At 40.3% G+C, this 19,783-nt stretch overlaps 1 pseudogene; it reads left to right on the top strand.

Moving 5' to 3' along the window:
• Positions 1–5,775: 5,775 nt before the first annotated feature.
• LOC112849823 (large ribosomal subunit protein eL30 pseudogene) lies at positions 5,776–6,102 on the top strand (annotated as a pseudogene).
• Positions 6,103–19,783: the final 13,681 nt, after the last annotated feature.

The raw sequence follows: 19,783 nt of genomic DNA, 5'->3' as shown, positions 1-19,783 counted from the left end.
ATACAGAACAAAAGCTCAATAGAATTCAGGCCAGAGATACATCTTTGGAAGTCATTTCCAAAGAGTTTGACCTCTCAAAACGGAATATGCACAAAAAGGGTCTATATACTTAGCAGCACAGTAAGTTTACACTAAGTCATAGGAGACTACAGGGTGTTCTCCTAGGACAAGTGATCTCAAGCATTGGTAATGGGAAAACAAATTTTTTTTTTAATTTTTTTTTCAACGTTTATTTATTTTTGGGACAGAGAGAGACAGAGCATGAACGGGGGAGGGGCAGAGAGAGAGGGAGACACAGAATTGGAAACAGGCTCCAGGCCCTGAGCCATCAGCCCAGAGCCCGACGCGGGGCTCGAACTCACGGACCGCGAGATCGTGACCTGGCTGAAGTCGGACGCTTAACCGACTGCGCCACCCAGGCGCCCCAGCAAATTTTAAAACTAAGCTCATGGCGGGTAGCTCTTGCTGAAAGAATTCAGTTTCCAGGAAAACGTTAAGAAAATGATTCTCAGAATGTGTCGATGCAGAACATCCTTAGAGGACAGGCCGAGGCAAATGGAAAGGTATCGCTTGATGGGTAACTGCGAATACGGATGAACAAGAATGGCTAATGTCGCTTTGAAGTTACTTTTTAAATAACTGTCATCAGGTACATCAAAACTCTACTGAGTGCTGCACCTTTGAATTCATTGTGTCAGCTGTATTTGGAAAACTGTGGAGAAAGAAGTTTATCTTCTACACTTGGGGTGATGGTGTTCTGACGGGGATGGATGGTACTAGAAGGATAGTGAAATAGTATATAAAATGAACTACATCAGAAACAGCAGGAACTCAGTCAGAAGTGACTGAGGAAAGCTTAAATGCCTCTCGCTGCCACACAGAGTCACCAAATCCCCAGAGAGTTGGAGGGGGACCCACAGTACATGGTACGAGGTTTAAGCAAACACAATAATCATTCCCAAGGACAGACTACCTCACCTGACATTTTAGTTACAAGTTTTATAAATTAAAGAACAATAAATATAATATCAAGTGGAATATAAAATCCACCTGAATTAAGATAAAACTCAGACCTTTGAAGTAGTTTTGTGCTTAGGGTGAACAATTTCATGTTATGCTTCCAAACCTTCACAAGACAAAAGTTCATTCTCATTTGCTGTTGGAGCTGTTTTTTCAGTTTGCAGAACAACTAAAACAGAAGACAGGAGATGGAATGAAAGATTGTGAAGTCAACTATGGAAGTGTATAAAGTGAATAGAAAGCCAAATATGAAGTTTTAAAAAATTCAATTTAGGGGGCGCCTGGGTGGCGCAGTCGGTTAAGCGTCTGACTTCAGCCAGGTCACGATCTCGCGGTCCCTGAGTTCGAGCCCCGCGTCAGGCTCTGGGCTGATGGCTCGGAGCCTGGAGCCTGTTTCCGATTCTGTGTCTCCCTCTCTCTCTGCCCCTCCCCCGTTCATGCTCTGTCTCTCTCTGTCCCAAAAATAAATAAAAAACGTTGAAAAAAAAATTAAAAAAAAAAATTCAATTTAAAGGATGGCTTTCCCAGAGTTGGCCCCGCACCCAATGTTTTCTTTCTTTATTTTCCCAGAGGGGATGGAAAAAGAATCCTGAAAGAGACATAGCACAAAAACCAAAGACCAACAGTATTTCAGATCAAATAGTAGGCCCTGGTCAACAGGGTCAAATGTGGTTAAAAGGTCTTTGAAAATTATAATTAAGATCTTCAGTTTGGTAAATGAGAGGTGACTTTTACAAAAACAGTTTTAGTGGAATCTGGGGCATGGGTTAAGTTGTAAATAGATGACTTTTTAAAATGAGCAAAAGAATACGATGGCTCTCTTGAGAAGTTTAGAAAAGCAGGCGGTAGTCAAGAGGTAAGAATGGACTAAAGCCTTTCACAGAGTGGAGAAATCATGGACCAGGGAAACAGGTAGAAAGAAGAAAGAATTGATTAAGAATGTAAGGAAAGGGAGCCTGGGTGGCTCAGTTGGTTAAGTGCCTGATTTCACCTCAGGTCATGATCTCACGGGTGTGAGTTGGAGCCCCGCGGGGGGCTCTGTGCTGTCAGCATGGAGCCCGCTTCAGATCCTCTGTCTCCTCTCTTGGCCCTTTCCCTGCTTGCACACATACTCTCCCGCTCATCTCTCTCTCTCCCTTTCTCCCTGTCTCTCTCAAATAAATAAACATTAAAAAAAATGCAAAGGAAAGAGGGTATTTGGGGGTACAGGGTACCAACAAAGTGGAGGCAACATGACAGAGGCACCGCTGAGAGAAGGGGTAGAAGAGGTGAAAAGCTAGGAAGTCCGTGAGGCTTCTGCCTTCTCAGAGGATTTAGACACTGGTGAGAGCTGAAGGCACAGGGTTGAGCTCAGTCATGAAGAGATAACAAAAGTTTGTTAAATATGGTCAACTCGAGAGAAGTAAAAGAATTAGTGAGCACATTGTAAATGCACTCGACGCCACCGAATGACTTTAAAATGGCTAATTTTATGTTATGTGAGTTTTACTTCAATTAAAAAACCAAAAAACAGGGGCGCCTGGGTGGCGCAGTCGGTTAAGCGTCCGACTTCAGCCAGGTCACGATCTCGCGGTCCGTGAGTTCGAGCCCCGCGTCGGGCTCTGGGCTGATGGCTCAGAGCCTGGAGCCTGTTTCCAATTCTGTGTCTCCCTCTCTCTCTGCCCCTCCCCCGTTCATGCTCTGTCTCTCTCTGTCCCAAAAATAAATAAACGTTGAAAAAAAAAATTTAAAAAAACCAAAAAACAAAAAACAAAAAAACTGGTGAGCAAAAGCGAGAGCCTGAAAAGCACCCAGTCAAGGTTAGTGCAAAACAATAGGAAGGGAGAGATACAGGTTTTGCTCAAAGACCATGACATGTTCTGCCAAATACGTTACAGTTCTGGTTTGACTTTACTGACCTGAAACAAAGTTAAGACTGAAATATGAGTCTATCTTCAAAGGCAGACAGAGAGAAAAAGCAGTATCGTAGGCAAAAATATTATATGTACAAAAGGAAAAAAAAATGTAGTCAGATATTGGGCTTTTAAATCAGGAGGGGGAAAAACAGGTCTGTTAAATGTAAATAATGGGAGATTTTTCCCTTTGTGATGGAGTAGAGTTCATTTGAATTATTCCCAAGGATGTCAAGGTCATGATGAAACACTCCTTTTGTAAGAGTATTTGAAAAATAATGACATGACCAGGTTGATATGAAAGTTGAGGATTTCCTTCGAGACAGTTCTGGCAAGATTTGTGGGTGTGGGCTGTTCTACAGTAATATGAGTCATCTGTTTTGCCTGGGACATGAAATTCCAAGAATGAGGAAAATAGGATGCATCTTTGCATGTCAATATCTTCCCTACACGTTAATCTCTCTTTAGAGTGCAATGCCTTTTGCCCTAAATCATCTGGTTGTGGACTTGCATAGAAATGGCTTGTTCTTGCCTCCTTTTAGAGACAACAGAAACACAGAAGCCTTCAATGTTTTCCTTTATATCCTGCAAATGTTCTGCCATAAACATTCAGCTCCAAAAATCTTCATTATTGTGATATTCTCTTTTAGATGAGATAGTAGGTGAAGCATAACATACTTCCTCTCTGTGTGCTAAAAAAGCGCTTACGGAAACTCACGTGCCTCATTCTTTCCCACCTTCTTGCTTGTTCTTCCTTTGACCTTCACTAGTGCCTCGTGATTTTAATGAGCCTCGATTTTTTTTTTTAATTTTTTTTTTTCAACGTTTATTTATTTTTGGGACAGAGAGAGACAGAGCATGAACGGGGGAGGGGCAGAGAGAGAGGGAGACACAGAATCGGAAACAGGCTCCAGGCTCTGAGCCATCAGCCCAGAGCCCGACGCGGGGCTCGAACTCACAGACCGCGAGATCGTGACCTGGCTGAAGTCGGACGCTTAACCGACTGCGCCACCCAGGCGCCCCGAGCCTCGATTTTTGAAGTATCCATGAAGTCACTGGTATTTTAGGAGGCAGACAGATTGTCCAGAAGCATCTGTGGATTCAAAAAGAATAACAGGTATTTTCCCCATATGAGAATATTTGCAAATTTGTTGCAAGGTGGAGAGGAAGTAAAGCAAATACTTATAAACAAAAGTATTTAACAAATATGTATTACTTAACAAATGCCAGGCACTAGCGTAGAGATAATGCCCAACTTTCATAAAAATTGCAGTCCCTGGGAGGGCACATTGTAAATAATCAGTGTATATGAAAGTGTCTAAGTGGGATCAGGTGCTACAAGGGAAAATGGATGGATTAATTTGAAAAAGTCTGGATTAAAGTAGGAAGGGCTCTGTTAGTGGATGAAGACAAGGGGATTAAGTGCTAGATTAGTAGTACCTGTGAAAAGCCACAGAGTAACTGACCTAATGAGGTAGAGATAATGGCTGGGGAAGTACTGTGACAGGAGGAGAAAAGATTATGAAGGACCTTGGAAACTCTGCAGGGAACTTACACATAAAACAAAGCAATTAGTGACCACGGAAGTAGCCTGTTTTTAAAATAAGCTTAAGCAGACTCATCACTTTTGTCTACAATGAGGATTTACTCTTAGTCTTTTCACTGGAGAATTTTGCAGGTGAGGGAAAAGGTAGGAGTCAGAGAAAGCACCTGGGGAGGTGTGGTAACTTGTCATTTTGTCTCTAGTTGCCTTCGGTTTTACTTACGAACTTAACTGAAAGCATAAATGGAGAGAAACTTCATGCAAAAGGCTTCTTTAACACCTGAGTAATTAATGGGGTGCCTGGGTGGCTCAGTCAGTTAAGCGTTTGACTCTTGATTTCAGCTCAGGTCAGGATGTCATAACTCGCCAGATAGAGCCCCACGTCGGGCTCCGTGCTGACAGTGCACAGCCTGCTTGGGAGTCTCGCTTTCCCTCTCTCTCTGCCCCTCTCCTGCTTGCTCACTCTCTCTCTCTTTCTCTCAAAATACATAAATAAACTTAAAAAAATAAAAATAATAAAATAAAATTTAAGTTATTAAGAGCAAAAATGAAAGTCATCTGATCATAGTGTTAAATTTGGATAACTCATAATAAATATTGAGCTGCTTTTCTCAGCCCTTAGATACACTTTATAAACAGTACATTTTATTATGCAATTAATGGAGCTAAATATTTTTTCAACGTACGTTATTACTGAGTAGTCGCATAAATGTAGAGTAATAGAGAATCCTAAGAATAACTTCGAAATATACGTTATTTTCCTGACTTTACCTCACCATGGTCACGAGACCACTTTTTTGGATCTAACAGCCTGATGCTTTCTAGTTTCTGGCCAGGCAAATTAAACGTGAGTAATAATAACACAGATAAAAAGCTACTTTCAGAAACACAGTTTTGTTCATTACAAATGACATTTTTCATACCAATTATTTGAATTATTTAGCATTTCCCATTCTGCCCACCCCCAGAAGGGTCTTTTATTTTTTTAATTTTTTTTTTTAACGTTTATTTATTTTTTTGGGACAGAGAGAGACAGAGCATGAACGGGGGAGGGGCAGAGAGAGAGGGAGACACAGAATCAGAAACAGGCTCCAGGCTCTGAGCCATCAGCCCAGAGCCCGACGCGGGGCTCGAACCCACGGACCGCGAGATCGTGACCCGGCTGAAGTCGGACGCCTAACCGACTGTGCCACCCAGGCGCCCCTTTTATTTATTTTTAACAAAAGAGATCTTATCCTTTCTCACTCCCATCTATCTTGGCAACTGCTCTTGCTTGGGACCATCCCGCGCCTAAGGCAGAAGAGGGTGGCCACAAAGACGATGAAAAAGCCACTGGAGTGAATCAACTCTAGGCTCCAACTCACTGTGAAAAGTGGAACGTACGCACTGGGGTATAAGCAGACTGGAAATGATCACACATGGCAGGCAAAACTAGTCATCCTCCTCAACAACTGCCTGGCCTTGAGGAAATCCGAGATGGCATACTGTGCCATGTTGGCCAAAACGGACGTCTGTCACTACAGTGGCAATACTATTGAACGGGGTGCAGCGTGTGGGAAATATTGCATAGTGTTGCACGGCGGCCGTCATGATCCAGGTGATTCTGATATCATTAGAAGCATGCGAGAACACACCGGTGAAAAGTAAACCGTGCAGAAGTTTTCCTTAATAAAACCCGCTGGAGTGCGTTAAAAAAAAATAATAAATAAATAAATAAATTTTTTTAATTAATTAAATAAAAGGGATCTTAAAAATTAAAAAAACAAAATAAACTAAAAGTTCAATTGAATTGGATTTAAAATTAAAGTCAGAAAATAGAACAAAGCATTAAATAGTAATTGCCTATATAATTGACCAGATCGTGGAAGATAATTTTTATTTGAATGAATCTATGGTCTACAAATGAGGGTCAATTTGAAAATGGAATTCTAGAGTTTTTCTTCTTTTTAACTTTCTAAACCACATAACTGGCTATCTGAACATTCTATAGAAGCATAATATGTCAGTGTTTTAAATAATTCCTAGAGGAAGCAACAAAGACATTTTAATATTTGCAGAGGAAAGGCATCAAAATGACTTATGTGAGTTAATTATATGTTATATTTCTTACCTTCCCCCTCACATAATTTACCAGGGTGTCAGAATCTATTTATTTTATTAAATAAACATTAACATGAGTGCTTAATGGACTAGCATTTCTGTTCTTGCACCATAATGAATCTGAATGAATGTTCTGGTGACTCTGATTCAAATTGTGATGGTGAAAGCATATAGCATTAACACATCTTTCAAGGTTTTCAAAGTTTGCTTTTCCCTAAATCTGGAACTGTTGGAGGAAGGGACAAACTTAAGCCATTTTGATCAAGTAGAAGGTATACATTCTCCTCTCCAATTCAAAAGAGGAACCAGGAAAACAAAGCAGCCTGTTACCATTTTCAAGACAGACCTGAGACAAAATTGGAATGTACAGATGAATGAAGTTGGATCTTTAGTCCACTCCTTTCAAACCTAGTTTGTGGACTTCTAAATGGCAAATTTCTGGTCTTGCACAGTAGAAGATTTTCAATCTTTAATAAAGGCCACTATTTTAATGAATCTTGGGAATCCAGCCAACCTCCCTCTACTTAATAATAACAACAATAAAAATACTAATAACAAACACATGTATTACTATGGGCAATTTAATCTTCAAACCAACCCAATAAACCAGGCATTATTATCTCACGTTACAGATGAGGAAATAGAGGCACAGAGACAATAAGTAACAGTGCTAACAGCTAGGTAGTGATGGAACTGGTATTTAAACTAGTCTGGCTCCAGATTTCATGTCCATAATAATAACATAATATTCCTCTCACTTTCAGGGCACATGGGTGGCTCAGTCAGTTAAGTGTTTGACTCTTGATTTCAGCTCAGGTCATGATCTCATAATTCATGAGATTGAGCCCTATGTCGGGCTCTGTGCTGCCAGCTCAGAGCCTGGAGTGTGCTTCAGATCCTGGGTCTCCCACTCTCTTCACCCTTCCCCCACTCTCTCTCTCTGTGTCACTCAAAAAGTAAATATTAAAAAAATATTCCTCTCGTTTTCTCTGTTCTCCTAAATTTTAACATCGATCTGAGTTTTATAAATTTTTTTTTAACATTTATTCATGTTTGAGAGACAGAGAGAGAGCGTGAGTGGGGGGGGGGGGGAGCAGAGAGAGAGGGAGACACAGAATCTGAAGCAGGCTCCAGGCTCTGAGCTGTCAGCACAGAGCCCGAAGCGGGACCCCAACTCACTGGCTGCGAGATCATGACCTGAGCCGAAGTCAGACGCTTAACCGACTGAGCCACCCAGGCACCCCTCTAATATGAATTTTAGACTATAGTAAATGTAATGGGCTGGATGGTGTCACCCCACACTCCAAAAATACATGCTTACATCTTAATCCTGTAAACTACAGATGTTACTTTACTTGGAAAAAGAGATTTTTTTTTGCACGTGATTAAGTTAAACATCTTGAGATGAGAAATCATTTGGATTATCTAGGTGGACCCTAACTTTTTTTAAGAGAGAGAATGAGGGAGGGAAGGAAGGAGGGAAGAGGGGCAGAGAGAGAGAGAGAGAGAGAGAGAGAGAGAATCTTAAGCAGGGTCCACATCCAGCACAGAGCCTGACACTGGGCTCAATCTCAAGACTAAGATCATGACTGGAGCCAAAACCAAGAGTTGGACACTTAACTGACTAAGCCACCCAGGCACCTCAGATGGGCCCTAAATTTAATGGCAAAGGCCATTGAAAGAGACAGACGCACAGCGAAAAGACACACAGAAGGGAAAGCAATGTTAAGAAAGAGACAGAAATGGAGTAATGTGGTCACAAGCCAAGAAAGCCAAAGAATGCTGACAGCCACCAGTAATTAGAAGAGGTAAAGAATGGATTCTCTTCTAGAGCCCCCAGAGGAAGCATGACCTTGCCAGATTTTGAACTCTGGCCTCCAGAACTGTGAGAGAAGAAATTTCTGTTATTTTCAGCCACCAAGTCTGTAGTGATTTGTTACAGCAGCCTCAGGAAACTAGTACAGTAAACGATGTGTTGGTTTTGGATGACTACACTGGAAACACATTTTGAGGAACTATTAAGAGTGGTATAGCTCAGACAGACTTGTGAGAGATGATTCTTGAAGATTCAAGAATTTTGCAAATTTGTTGTTAAATTGCTACCAATCAGGCATCCCCTTACCCCCTCAGAATCACTTGCCTATTTCCCCACTACCTCTACTTGCTACACTACTGGAGCTGGGTGTTCTCTCTTGGCCTAGGTCTCATCTTTTCACAGCTCTCACTCATTGAGTCTAGTAGAGCTCTGGATTCTGGCAATAGGCAATGTTTTCCTTTCCTCAGGAGAGGCATCTTATGCCCTTTAGCAAGTTTTGATTATTACTGTTAGTGTGTATAGGGAGAAGAAGTGTGGAGAAAGCAGGATAAGAATATGAAGTGTTGCTAAACAGCAAAACAGGGGCTTCTATAATAGACCTGTTAGAAACCCTAGTTAAGTATCGACACATTCAACACCTCCCCCCACCTTCTCTCTACCTGCCTCAGACACACATATACTTCTATTCTAAAATTCAGCTTGTATTTCATAGGATAATTCCTGAGATCAGATATTCTTGAGTCAAAAGATATTTCAAATCAAAAACTGGAATATTGTAACTTCCCAAAACCCATAGACATGCCTCTACTGTCTGAATATCTGTTGATTTACCCTGTATTTTTTCCTTCTATCCCAAAAGTTTTACCTAATTCCTAACTACAGGAAGCCTTCTGCTGTGTATTGAATTGTGCTTGCCCAAAATTTATATGTTGAAGCCCTAAACCCTAGTTTCTCAGAATGTGAACTTATTTGGGGACAGGGTCTTTACAGACCCTAAGTATCAAGTCAAAATGATGTCATTAAGGGAGCACCTGGGTGGCTCATTTGGTTGAGTGTCAGACTTTGGCTCAGGTCATGACTTTGGCTCAGGTCATGATCTCACGGTTCATGAGTTCAGGCCCCACATCAGGCTCTGTGCTGACAACTCAGAGCCTGGAGCCTGCTTTGGATTCTGTGTCTTCCTCTCTCTCTGCCCCTCCCCTACTCGCATTCTGTCTCTCTCTGTCTCTCAAAATGAATAAAATAAATAAAAAATTTTTAATTGTTATTATGTGTCCTAATTTAATATGGCCGCTATCCTTCTAAGAAGGGGACATTTAGAAACAATTATATAAGGAGGAAGATGATGTGAAGACATGGCAGGAGATGGCCATCTGTGAGACAAAGAAAGATGGAGGAACATATCTTCCCTTCCCAGTCCTTAGAAAGAGCCAAACTTGCTGATATCCTGAGTTCACATTAAGCCTCCAGAACCATGGGACAATGAATTTTGTTATATAAGCCAAACAGTTTGTGCTATTTTATTCAGCATCACCGGCAATCCCATTCAATCATGCATAATCTGAATAGAAAAATTGGACAAAGACAGAACCAAGAAAAATTATCTAGACTTACCCCACTTATGAGTATATAAAAGTGTCACAATATACTATAAATAAAAACCCTTTATTTGACAAATACAAGGATAGTTCAATGTTAGGAAATCTGTTGATATAACTAACTACAGTATATTAAAGGAGAAAAAAATAATCCCAGTGGACACTAATGACGTACATGATAAGCTTCAATAAGCAATCTGGAAAAAACCTAGAAAAATATAAAGTATCACTGTTAAGTAATTTATAAATAAATTGATGAGCAAGTAATATTTTTAGACATCAACAGCAAATTTTAACTTAATAATGAAATAGCAAAAATAATCCCATTAAAATCAAGAGCAATGTAAGAACAACTGTTAACAATCAGCAATATTCTGAAAGTCTTAGCCAATATAATTAGTAATTAAAACAAATGAAGCATAGTGTACAGAGAAGAAAAATTACCACTATTTTAGTAGTAGTGAAAACAGTAAAAACCAAAGAAATATACTGAGCCAATCAAATGGAACATTCAGTGATAAATAATAGATGATAGATGGTTTATACGATAAATAATAGATGATATTTAATATCTATGATATATAAAGAGCCCCTAGACTTCAATAAGAAAGACAAACGATTGAATCGCAAAATACATAAAGAACAAGCAAGCCTCTTCTCCCCAACCGAGTCAACATAAAATTCCAATAAATGTGTGCAAAGTTTCTCAGTCCCATTCGTTATTAGTAAAAGGCAAATAAAAACAACAAGCTGCCACTTTTTTCTCATCAGATTAACAAAACGTAAAAAAGATTATCAATATGAAGCATTGGTGAGAAAGTGGAAACAATATTTAAATACATTTTGAGGGAATAAAGTTTGGTATCTGACCAAATAGGATGATAACATCAGAAAGCATGGTAATTCACAAGAGAACCAATCATTTATTTTTTTTTTAATTTTTTTTCAACGTTTTTTATTTATTTTTGGGACAGAGAGAGACAGAGCATGAACGGGGGAGGGGCAGAGAGAGAGGGAGACACAGAATCGGAAACAGGCTCCAGGCTCTGAGCCATCAGCCCAGAGCCCGACGCGGGGCTCGAACTCACGGACCACGAGATCGTGACCTGGCTGAAGTCGGACGCCTAACCGACTGCGCCACCCAGGCGCCCCAAGAACCAATCATTTAAACAGGTTTTACCAAGTTTATATTTGCTCTCCAAAGCAATATAAAGATAAATTCAAGAAAAAATTTAATATTGTATTCCAACCAGGGTTGCTTTAAAACATTTCTGAAGAGCCAGAACAGGCAGAACGTGAAACCTGGAAAAGAGTTGGCCTCAGTAGATCCCACTGCCAAAGTGGTATCTCCTCCACAATGGAAGAAAGTAATTTATAAAAAGGAGTTATCTGCTAGCGTAAGTTTTATGCCAAAAGTTTGGTTTGTTTTAGACGCATATACGTTTTCAGACTTTTCTTTCTATATGAAAAGTATATTTCCAGTTAGAGGGTTTTTTTAAACAAATATTATTTTTATAAGGTATATATATTACCTGCTAGAGTAAGTTACTTTTCCTATGGTACATGAAGGATTTTTTTGGCATGTTTTTAATAAAATCTTTAACCAAAAACGTGGCAAAATAAGACACGCTTTAAAAATGGGGTGTAGAAATATAGCTTTTATTGAATAGGTTAAGTAAGAAGGTTCCTTAGAAACAATGGAATGTTTTACTTCATGGTGGGAATCTACAGGTGGTTGCCAGGACCGCTTCTTTGCAGTTGTTCGCACTCCCACCCCCCTCCCACCCATCTAGCTTCATGGGTGATGCATGTTCCTGTGATGTGCCTTAAAATCACCTGCAGAGTTTTAAAACTCTCCATGACCAAATGGCACACCAAACCGATTAGGTTAGAATCCTGGGCTGGAGTTTGGAATCTGGGGGTGAGGCAAAGGGGATGGAGGTAAGTGGTCAGTATTTTTAAAGGTCTGCAGGTGATTTCGCTGTGCAATCAAGCTTGAGGACCACTGGTCTAATGTAAGCCCACCATTGTTGCTTTCCTACCATTGTTGATGGTTCAGAATGAACACTTGACCCAGGCTGGGCCACTCAAATATTCCCCTTGGAATTCTGGAACTGGAGATGAAAAAAATATTCCCTCTGAGCTGTATGTGACCTGAATATGCAAATTCAGAAACAGTTGGCAGCCATATTCCATGATGTTCCAATTCAATAGTTGAGGAAACCAGTATGTATTCTTATGGCAAACTATAGTTGTTCAGAGAGAAACAGCCGTGAGAAACAATGTGAGGAAACTTTCCTCATTTATTACAGCAATCCAACCCTCAGGAACAGTTTTTACCCTTAAATTCTGAAAGTCAACTAAATACCTTTCTAAAAATTATTTTTGTGTAAGCTAGTTCCAACTGAATTCCTGCTACTTGCAACCAATAGAATCCTAATTCGTTTGTGTCAGTAATAGAGGAGCATTTAGTGTTAAGTGTGGATACTCTGATTTTCTTTTAATATAAGGAGAGCTTTCTCAGAGAGTTGACGGTGGCAGATAGGGAAGCATGCTGCTTAGACCACCGTTGTGAACCTGCTGTTGGAACACAGCTGACTGACAGCTGCAGTTGTTCCCTCCCTGGACCCATCTGGAATGTTTCCCAGCCAATAACTAACCACAGTTACAGCATTTACGCCAGGCCACTCCTGCCTTGTGCAAAACTCTTCTGATGGACAGTATTTTCAAGAAGTCCTCATCAACCTAGATGAAACTTTCTCAGAACTACACTGAGATACTAGACTCTTCCTATCAATCTATTTCCTTCTCTCTTTGTATGTATCAGACATACCTGGCTACCTAAAGATTCTCCCTACCCATTCCTGCTGTCTCCCACTTTTTCCTTCATAGGTGATTCTCCCAATAAATCTATTGCCTGCTGTATTTGCTAGGACTGCCAAAATAAAATAGTACACATCAGGTGACTTCAACAACAGAAACTTGTTTTCTCATGGTTCTGGAGAATGGAAGTCCAAAAACCAAGGTATCAGCAGGTTTGTTTCTCCTAGGGCCTCTCTCTTCTTTGCCTTGCAGATGGCTGCCTTCTTCTCGCTATGTCCTCATATGATTTGTCCTCTGTGTGTGTACATCCTGTCTCTCTCTCTCTCTCTCTCTCTCTCTCTCTCTCTCTCTCTCCTTATAAGGATAGCAGTTGTATTGAATTAGGACCCCACTCTTACAACCTCACTTAACCTTAATTACTTCCTCAAATGCCCTATGTCAAAATACAGCCACACTGGGGTTTAAGGTTTTAACATACAAATTTTGTGGACATGCAATTCAGTTCATAACATCTGCCTAATACCTTCTTGGTATCTCCTTCTTGAAGCTTCCAAACTAATGCACTGAGCAAAGAGAAAAGGAGCTTTCTCAAATAGTGAGCCCTGCATCAGTGAAGGTGTTCACACAGAGCCTGAAGGATCGCTTCTCAATGATATCATCTGGTCCTACTGATTAGGTTTCTATCTGAATTCCAGACTCAAATAAGTTTTTTTTAATGTTTTATTATTTACTTTTGAGAGAGAGAGAGTAGGAGCAGGGGAGAGGCAGAGAGAGAGGGAGACACAGAATCCAAAGCAGGCTCTAGGCTCTGAGCTGTCTGCACAGAGCCTGACGTGGGACTTGAACTCACAAGCTGTGAGATGATAACCTGAGCCGAAGTCAGATGCTTAGCCAACTGAGCCATCCAGGTGCCCCCTCCCGCTTTTTTTTTTTTAATAAACATGAGCAGTAAAAAAGTAAACTGAAATCTGAAATACAAAGTAAAACCTGATTTAAATTAAGCCATGATATGCAAAGAGTCACAGAAGATACTTTTGCTTTCTGGGTTGGACCTCTAGTTTCTTTTTTTCCCATGACTATATTTGTACATAGGTGCAAGGTTTTCACTCATGTAGCCCAAGTACCTACAAGTGTAGAACAAGTGTAGCATATTGTATGTGTTCCACAACAAAACTTTCAGAAGTTTTCCTACAATTGTGTGCAGTTCATGGCCTTCAGAAACCCCACAGATAATTCTCTGGGGTAAACAATCTGATCACCAGGAAGACTTGATGTTATTATACCAATAGTTTTCAAGCAATCAGGGCCTGTAAGGCTTAATCTTCCTTACTAGAAAGGGAGGAAGGAATAAAGATGGAAGGAAAGAAAGGCAGGAGCGAGGAAGACATCTTTGTGATCTTGAAGGGAGATTCATGATTAGATGCCATGCTCTATGCACAGAGCTCTTGTGAAGCTAGATTGAGCTAAGAGTGAAATAACAATTACTATTTAAAAGTTACAGATCCCTTGGGGCGCCTGGGTGGCTCTGTTAAGCATCTGACTCTTGATTTCAGCTCAGGTCATGATCTCACATCATGAGATTGAGCCCCGCCTCAGGCTATGCACTGGGCTTGGAGTCTGCTTAAGATTCTTTCTCACCATCTCTCTCTCTGTCCATCCCCTGCTTGCAGGCTCTCTCTATCTCAAAAAAAAAAAAAAAAAAAAAAAAAAAAGGCTATATATCCCTAGTCTTTTCAGGCATTTCTAGAGTATTTTAAACAACAGACGGGAAAGTACAGATACGACAGAGTGTGAGGATTCAGCTCAAAATGGCCTGGCATAAGAGAAAAATTTTCTTTGAAAGCTACTATTTTTAGTTTCATATGCATCTGCCAAAGCCTTCCAAGAGCAACATGTTCAACAGCAAGTTTCACGCTTTGGGGAGATTCTGGAAAAATGTGGTGCTTGCAAGGAAAATAAAAACACATTACTTAAATTTCCAGACAATTAGTTTCCAAAACTAATTGTTCTACATGTTTTGGGGTCTATAACAAAGACAAAGGAATGTCAAAAATCGAGAGAAGCTGTTCCAAAGAGGTATAAGGAGATAGCTACATTACCTTAACAACTGATTCTACTGGAGGGTGCAATTCAAGCAAGCTTCTTCCTTCGTGGAATATGATGTGACACTCTCTGTAACTCAGTAGTTTTCATAAACTTGTCATTTGCAAATACGACTGGATTTTCTTTCCTTCACTCCTAGGGGTCGCACATTTATATAACTAGACCACTATTAATAGGCCAGCAGCCACAGGCTATGATGCTTGGATTCTCATACAACAGTGGGTTTAAAAGTTTTTGGGGTGCCTGGGTGGCTCAGTAGGTTAAGCGCCCGAGTCTTGGTTTCAGCTCAGGTCATAATCTCACGGTTTGTGAGTTTGAGCCCCGCATCAGGCTTCACACTGACAGTGCAGAGCCTGCTTGGGATTCTCTCTCTCCCCCTCTCTCTCTCTGCCCCTCCCCCATTCTCTCTCTCTCTCTGTCTCTCAGAATAAAGAAAAACTTAAAGAAAAAATAAAATGTAAGTTTTCACTGTTCCAATTGTAGCATCGATCTCACACCATGTTTAAGAGTGCCCTCTCTCCTCTGCATTTCCCCAGATGTAATTTCTGACAATTCCTTTTGGTGTAAACTGACCGTGCCCCTAATTTCAAAGAGGTCAGAAATAAGGCAAGAAAAATGCCAGCGATGCTAGTGGCAAGCCCTTCCATCCATTCCTGGCAGAATGGTACAAGAGCATACCTATGAATTCCCATAGAGGATTCCTTGGTGATGATTTTGGGGACACTCTGGGGTGTACCCTATTTAGCAGATACATTGCCAAGAGCTCCGCCTCCCAGCATGGAACATCATCTCCAGCCCCAAGTCTTACAGTTGCCACCCTCACCTTGGGTAAACTGAATGCGTCCCCTCTACTTCTTGCCTTCCTCTATATTTCTGGTTCTCTCTTTTTCTCTCTCTCATTTCTTACTTTTTCCTCTTTCAATTATTACTATGTTCTTCTTGTTCCTGCGTTCTCTTCTCGGACATATTCTCTTTATTTCTACATCTGCCCCTTTCTTGTTTTTCTTCTGGCACTCTTTCCCTCCTTCTTTCCATTTATATTTGTTCCTTCTGTCTGTCTGCCTGCCTATGCTTGGCTCATCTCCTCCCTACTTTTTTTTTTTCTTTCTATGCTCATCTAGTCTTTTCTGTTTGTCTCTTTCTACCTTTCTTCTTTCACTTTTTCCTTTTTAATGTCTTTTCTTTTTTAATGTTTATTTTTGAGAGAGAGGGAGAGAGAAACAGATTGTGAGCTGGGGAGGGGCAGAGAGAGAGGAAGTCACTGAATCTGAAGCAGGCTCCAGGCTCTGAGCTGTCAACAGAGAGCTCAACGTGGGGCTGGAACTCACGGACCAGGAGATCATGACCTGAGCCAAAGTCAGACCCTTAACCGAATGAGCCAACTGGGCGCCCCTAAATTTCTTCTTATAAATTATTATCTCTATTTCATTATCTCAGTCTCTCTCTAATCCCTTTTCTATGTGGATCTCAGTTTGTCACTACTAATATCACCTACTCCTATCTAGGTGTCTAGAGGAAAGTAGATATTTCATTTCTTTTTATATTTTTTCTCTATATCATATTCTCTTCCCCAATATCTGTCTGTGTCCTTTGCTTTTTCTCTTTCCTTTTCTTCATTTTGTATCTTACCAAATCTTTCACTGAACCTGTTTTCATATCTTTCCCATCTCCTCTCATTTTCTCTTTGTCCTTTCCTCTCCTCCTGGTTTTGTTCACACACACTCTCATACCTGTCCCTCTCTCCCTTTGTCCTATCTCCACTTTTCACTGATTTTTTTGCTTTATGTCTGTTTTTCTGTGTGCCCCCGTGAGCTCACATGCACATGGGAGACAAAAGGAGACAGAGGGAAGAACCCAGAGGCTGGATCCATGCCTTGTGACTCTGGTTATCCACAGGAATCTTCTGATTCAGTTGTCTGCAATGGGGCCAGTGAATCTAATAAGCATCTTGGGGTGAGATTCACTAGTTTAATGATAAAAGCTCTTGACAACTAGGATTAATCATCTGTACTTCATGCAATAATCAATAGGGAAATAAGGGAGATTTTGAGAATTATGCTGAAATAAGATCTCTGTGTGAGAGATTACCAAAACATTATGGGAAAGAGGACTTGGAAGCAGAGAAACTAATGGAAATTCATATGTTCATATATATGTATATATATGTATATGAATATATATATACTTAATGTTTATTTTGAGTGTGTGTGTGTATGTGTGTTTGTGTGTGTGTGTGTGTGTGTGAGAGAGAGAGAGAGAGAGAGAGAGAGAGAGAGAGAGAATGAGCAGGGGAGGGGCAGAGAGAGAAGGAGAGAGAAGGGAGGGGCAGAGAGAATCCCAAGCAGGCTTCATGCTCAGGGCAGAGCCCAATGCGGACTCAATCTCATGACTGTGAGGTCAAGATCTGAACCAAAACCAAAAGTCAGATGCTTAACTGACTGAGCCACCCAGGTGCCCCAAGAAATTCATATGTATCTTATTAGGCCTAATTTAAATAGCAACTCACTAGGCTTGCATTTGTAATCAATTTCTCCCTCACCAAAACCCCCTGCATACAGTTTATTCCCCTGTTGCACCTCTTACCAAACTCAGGCTCACATTTGAATTACTTGTACCATTTCTCTACTATCTCCTAGACTGTGAATATTTTTGTGGGAGGACTAGAACATTTTCTCCGTTGTTTTCCTAGGACAATATATAGCCCAGAGTTCTAATTATATACATTTTCAGAGTCATTGTCAGCATTTCCTTAATTTCATTAAGTAATATTAATTTGTCTTCAAAACTATTAAATTGTTAATGTTATCAGCTGAGAATCAAAGACATAGCAAGTCTTTGCTATATAGAGCTGACTACAGAATTTGTTCACACCAACAATTACCATTTACTGAGTGGTGGGATAACTGGTAAGGATATAAGAGCAATATAGATTTTTGAATTTGGACATGGACTCTTGATTCAGACGACCTAGTTTGGATCCCCTCCTGGTAACCTGCTAGCCACACGTACAAAGCAGGCTAGGACTGTACCTATTTTCCAGAACAGCCAGCTATTAATCCTCTGTGGCTGCCTTGTCCATGCTGAGTTGGCTCAGTAAGGTATTCATCCCTGAAGGCTCCAGCCTCAACCCAAGTTCAATATCGCTCTGTTTAATTACATTTTATATTTATTATGTATAGCTGTATAAAATAATTTATTATTTTACATTTATTTATTATTTGGCAACTCCAGATAATGATATTAGATTCTTCCTATGTCATTTAAATATTGACCCAACCCCCTGAAGATCAACTTGAAAAAAGATCAGATGTATCCAGTGGTTTTTCCGTCTGGAGACTACTAACAGAATAAGATTTTAGATCCCACCATTTGAAACTTTAGTAAGAAAAAGGATTTATCCCCTTCTATAGGAGAAGATCGAATTTTCAAATGTAAGTTCTCTGGGAAGCCTTGAAGTCTGGTATAACAAGTAACCCATGTGTAAAATCACTGTCGGATGAATCTTGTTTGTAAGAAACACCCCCCGCCCCAAGCCACATGTACATGCATTGCAAAGAAAGATGGAGCCTCTATGAAGGTCACTGCATGTTGGAAGTTTTCTGTTTCTGATGGAAAATGTGGAATTGATCCCTATAGCTGTCCTCGTATCTGGGCATAATTAAGCAAGAATGTGAAAACTCCTCCGCAAAGAGAATTCATTTCCTTCCTTCCTTTCCTTTTTTCCCTTTCCATATGCTTTCAGTTTTTGTACTTCTTTGCTTTTTTACACCAACATTAATTGTCCATAGTTGTTGCCTGAATTCATCACCCATAGTACACCGTAGTAATTGGGAGAAAGATTACAGCCAGTAAGATGAGCTAGCACAATTTCTGGTATGAGTCAAACACTCAACACATATTACCTTTGCTTTTCTTCCCTTTCTGAGCTCCAGCATACACCTTACCCATAACTACTGATCAAATATTTGAGCTTTACACCTTTCAACTAAAGAACTACTGTACTGTGTGAAGACTCACATGTATGTTACATAATTATACCTTCTGTTCAAAGAGTTGATAGAATATAGATATGATTCACATAATTTTTAGAAAATACCCCAGTCGATTATGTTTTACATGCTATAAAATATCTACAGTAGAAAAAAAAATTTGTTTCCAAAACTATCAATGAAACCTTTGGTACCTACCTAATGTGACCGGTAGGTTTGGGAGTGATAAAACTGCCACTGGAAATGCATTACCAACAAGGACTTGGCATCCTTACCTCCTCATTCCAAAGACACAATCTTAACTATGTCCCCGTGTGGTTATCCTTTCATTACATCTGTTTTACTTTTCAGAGTTCATTGCCCTTCAACAATCACATGCTGGCAAGTTACCCTGGTAATTGAAGTTTGATTCAAGAATAACTATGAACGTCCACCTCATTCATTCTCTCATTCATCCTTTCCACTTAGGTTCTGCCTTTTCTAATCTAGAGCTTGTGCGCCCCCACACAGTGTACCCGTCCCAGGTTTCCACGCCCATTCTAGCACAATCTAGTATCTCATCCTCGTGAACTCCAATTACTGACCAGCAAGAACCATGAGCTCTCGTGAACAGGTGTCCCACTTGTTTTGGAACTCACGAGAGCCACCGGTTAAAATGTGAAGCTAAGAGAAAGAAAAATGAAGCCAAAACTGGTCCGCCTGAGGAGCTGCTGGGAATAAAGTTTTAAAGCCTTCCACTCAATTCATACTTAGGCCACTGTCTCTCCTTCTGCCTTCATTAGGAAATAACGAAAATAAATAAAATAGTATCTGCTATGATCACAAGTATTTAGTACGTGAACTTTTGTTTGAGTTTACTTCCCTGCCTTCCAAAAAAACACAGATATTTAAGCACCAAC

This window comes from Puma concolor, chromosome C2 (genome assembly GCF_028749965.1).
Source record: "Puma concolor isolate L17-30 chromosome C2, mPumCon1.1.hap2, whole genome shotgun sequence".
NCBI lineage: Eukaryota > Metazoa > Chordata > Mammalia > Carnivora > Felidae > Puma > Puma concolor.
Note: the sequence above shows the minus strand (reverse complement) of the source record. Positions and strands in the feature narration are given on the sequence as shown.